General features: G+C 33.5%; 1 long non-coding RNA gene across 1 annotated transcript; it reads left to right on the top strand.

The window, feature by feature from the left end:
- The first annotated feature begins 1,316 nt into the window (after nucleotides 1-1,316).
- On the top strand, nucleotides 1,317-3,783 carry LOC131041386 (uncharacterized). Its single transcript, XR_009105016.2, has 2 exons — nucleotides 1,317-3,001; nucleotides 3,317-3,783. It is a non-coding gene; the product is annotated as an uncharacterized LOC131041386 (long non-coding RNA).
- Nucleotides 3,784-4,665: the final 882 nt, after the last annotated feature.

The raw sequence follows: 4,665 nt of genomic DNA on the forward strand, positions 1-4,665 counted from the left end.
TTATGATCTAATTTGACCTTACATCTTCACAATTAGATTTTTTCCTAAGAAGAAACAAGTATTCATCATAAAACCATGAATATGCATGCATAGATCTAAATGTTGTTTTTGGATTATATTATGTTAGATTTTTTGCCCTAATGTTTCAAATCAACTCTATGATCCATTGTTAGGATACAAGAGAGATGAAGGAGAAAAATCCAAAAAGCAACACTTCGATCAACATTATGGATTGTCAAAATTTGGTATCATTAATTTGCATGCACTTCTAGCAATAAAAAAATATAATGATGTCCATGCAACCATTAATGTGGCGGTTAGGGTTTCAAATCCCAATAGTTCTCATGTCATCTCCTGACCACATTTCTAGTGGATTTTATGAGCCCTTTCTTGGCTTGGACATGAAACCCAACAATGTCATTAATGTAGAGGATATTTTGTAGATCATAGAAGAACATTCCTCCTTGCCTTGCAGATTTATTTAGGCACACTTAGATTTTAGGCATGATTCAAGGGAAAACATGCCCAATAGGTATGGGTATTCTATACAACATACCAATCATGGGTTATGCAATTTAATGTAGATTTCAAGCTCTTCCCTAAGGGTATTAAGGACCCAAAAGAGTTCATTTGAAGAGGATGTAAAAAGGGGAGAAAAGAAGGAAGCATGACAATGAAAGAAACATGCTCAGTAGAACCTTAGGGCTTTTAGTATCTAACTCTAAATGTAAATCCTTTTGATATTGTAATGCTCTAGTTTTTTCTTAGACTTGTAATAAATACTTGTAACCTTTGAAGAGAATGATTAAAGACAAAATTGATCTTGATTGAGATTCTCCTTATGTTTGGTGTGCATTTCTAAATGTGTTTTTTATAAGTTGAGCATCCAAGTGATTGTAAAATCCTTACAAAACTTTTGTAAGCTATGTTCTCAAAAAAAATAAAAGAAATGTATAGATATGCTCATAGATTACTAGGTAAACTTATCTAACACTTTATAAACATTTGTTGTCCTTATGAATGTATGAGTAGCACCTAGTTTGTCTATACATTTTGAAAGATATTTTTTTGTGATATCCTCGTTAAGGTATCACTATTGACTTCAATTATCACATGTTTATGATGAACTTAATGACTTTGTTGCCCATTTAGATATACACATAATCTACTACTAACTCCACCTCCCCACCACTGTCTCGCAACATATGGATTATCATAAAACACAATCATAAGCATCTTTTTATTAAAACTTTTTAATAAATTTTAAAAGTTTAAATTTGAAATCACTTAAACTAGAATTTGAACAAAGGGAAATATAAAGCACTGTCAAAGGAAGGGAATCCAGAGATGTTTTGAAAGATGCAAAAGTAAAATTCCACAACCAGAATCCTCACTGCCTAGTAATCTCCACACCAAAATTGAAAGAGAGTGAATGATATGAGTGCAGCAAACCAAGATGTGAACCAAATGAATTCTATAAATTATTTCTACAGATATTAAGTTGTAAGTAGGGCACTCGAATTGTTTGGTAAAATTCCAGAAGGGAAAGACACGCCGTACTGATTGCAACAGCCAGCTTACATAGATAAGTCACATGAAATGTTTCTTATAATGCCTCAAAAGCATCGATCAGGCAGTTGAAAGGTCGTGGATTGTTGAAACAGACAAATGTAACCAGTCAAGGTAAGGTACACAAGAATTGTGTGATCTTTCGTATAAAGAAGGTTGTGCAGCTACAGATTGCCGCCAACTGTTTGACAAAATGCTCTGCTAAATCTATATACAAAATGTTCTGTTAAATCTTTATCGACAAAGGGATGTGAACGGATTGTTTAGTAAAATATGTGGCATCATACTTATGGTCGATTCAACTCAAAGGAGAAACCCACTCTTGGCGATGCGCAGATTAAAACCCACAGTCGGAGTATTGCATACTCTTTGGAATTTAGAGCATTTGCAGATGCGAACACCTTAGAAGAAGCGTACAACCACACCCCTCTTTGTCAAGTATTTTTTATTGGATACCATTTCAACACTTGTAGGAAACCTAAAAGTAAATAATGGAGACCGAATTTGTGGATTCTTCTGCTATTATAGTTTTATCTAATGGTGGAGGGTTTGTCCTCTGTGCCATGTTTGGAATAAAGAATAAAGCTTTTATGGCATCCTCTAGTAAGAAAGCACAGTGGCTCGTTATGCAAAAGAATCTTCAAGCAAATTGCTTTGGGAATTGTTATCCTTGGAGATGTGGGATACAAGACTTTGACCAAGGATGGTGATTGTGAGAATTCTTATAGAAATATTGTTATTTTCACATTATTCCCATTTCTGCATAATGCTTTGATCCTAGCATTTATTTTGCTAATACCCACAAAACTGTGAGAAATTATGAAATTAAGGGATTATTTTATGAACATATTGGCTACAGGTTTACTTAATCTAAACGATATGGGTAAACAATTGGCCAACTTGAAATCTTGAACTGAAATTTTATTTTATTTTCCAAGCATGCTGGTTAAAATTACAAAATCTTGAGTTGCCATTGTGGCATCATATTGTGGTGTTTGAAGTTTTGAAGAGTTTTTGTTCTGCAACTTCTCTTTGAATTTTTTTGACATTAAACAGGGTAACACAAATGTAGTGACTGGGATGATCAAAGCACTTGGGAAACTGATTGCTAATGTGCAGATTCCAGATGCTAGTGAAAAGAGTTTTGTTATTGTTAATGGTATGTTCAGCAAGAAAAGATAAAGGTGTTGAGTGGAGCATGGACGATAATGCAACTAATGCAGTAGTGATGGTTACAAGTGAGGCACATACAATCAAATTAGTAGTTGAAGAGTTGCTGGGAGTAGTGACACTAACAAATGAAGTTGATTAAATAATTTAGAGGTAGGGGATATTTCTGAAATATAGATTATACATGGAGAACGCATTAATGGGGACTTCTTTGATGAGAAAGGTGGTAGTGAACGTCTTCTAGAATTTGCAAGTGAAGCAGGTATGGTAGGTTTTACTTTGACGAATATTATTTAAAAGGAATTCAATGCTATATGTGAAATTCCTTGTCTTTGTTTTGTCCAAAAAGTTGAAACCAAGCTAGGCACGGAAGCTATCATTCCGATGCTTGTGGAAGCATTGGGTATTTTTCTTCAATCACTGCTCCTATAAAAGAAAATATTTTTCCAAGCATGCCTTGTAAAAATTACAAATCTTGAGTTGCCATTGTGGCATCATATTGTGGTGTTTGAAGTTTTGATTCTTTTCAAGAGTTTTTGTTCTGGAACTTCTCTTTGAAATTTTTGACATGAAACAGGGTAACACAAATGTAGTGAGTGGGATGATCGAAGCACTTGAACAACTGATTGCTAATGTGCAGATTCCAGATGCTAGTCAAAAAAGTTTTGCTATTGTTACGGGTATATTTAGCAAGAAAGGCAAAAGGTTTTGAGTGGAGCATAAACAATTGTGCAACCAATGCAGTAGTGGTGGTTACAAGTGAGGCACATACAAGCAAATTAGCAGTTATATTTTGATAAATCATAGCCCACACCTTGCCATAAAGATACTTTGATTATATAAAAATGATTTAGAAGGTGTGCACAAATGGGCCAAGTTGCACAGTAATGTTTTATGGTGACATGACAATAGTGACGTTGCAAGTATGGTGATCAATATAATTGCTATGTGCTTTAAAAGCAGAATAGCATTAAGAATGGATTGCTCGTGTAGGGAATTTCGTAAAAGACAATACATAGCATTAATATTGATAAAATAGAAATATGTGTCCAAGTTCAAACTGGTTTTATGTAGGTTGTGTATATGTTTACGTTGGTTTCTTTGTTTCCTCTCCTTTGTCACATATCAGATTCCTTTTTAGTTTTATATGTATATGGCTGTGGAAACAAACAGCTACTGCTTATATTTTTTGATGTAATTTGTTAGCTTGCCTATGACTTTTAATGGATTGGCCAACAAATTGCTTAAACAACGTCCTTGTTCGTCTATAATAGTAAGTAAACAATTCTAGATTAAACATTTGATTCTCGTGCGATTGGAAGACTTTAAGATGCTATTCTCAAGAACTATAAAATTGGCTTATAGATTGAATTTTTTTTTCAATTTGAAAGGTTTTTTAATGTATTTACTGTTCTAGCTAATCAGGCTAAATGCCTTTCAAAACATGAAATTGGCTTTTATTTATCCATCACAAAATGCATTCTTTTATTACAATACATTTTGGTGTAGCATATAGAAATTTTAAAACTCCCCATTATGCTGCTACAAATTAGCTTGTTTGTGATCAATGGATACTCGTTTGAGATTCTTGCATGTGATAGTGGTTTTGAGTGTAACTAATCAGTTTACTTACTCTATTTGACTTGCTTCATAGCGCACAATTGGGAGTGAACAGATTGGACTGCACTTGAGAGTGGGTAGCATGGTGTGAACACCCACTTGATAGGTTTTGTGATGCGAGTCTACAAAAGGTTGGATATATTGTGTATATAGTTTTTGTATCCGTATAATGGTTGGATATTCACATGGTTGAGTGAGATGATGTAAATATTATACATGTTCATACATTTAAATGAATTTTGATTCAATATTTTTTACATTTTATTGAGGGTGTTATTTTTTTTTTTTTAATTTGATGGATTTATA

Source organism: Cryptomeria japonica, chromosome 11 (assembly GCF_030272615.1).
Source record: "Cryptomeria japonica chromosome 11, Sugi_1.0, whole genome shotgun sequence".
NCBI classification, from domain to species: domain Eukaryota; kingdom Viridiplantae; phylum Streptophyta; class Pinopsida; order Cupressales; family Cupressaceae; genus Cryptomeria; species Cryptomeria japonica.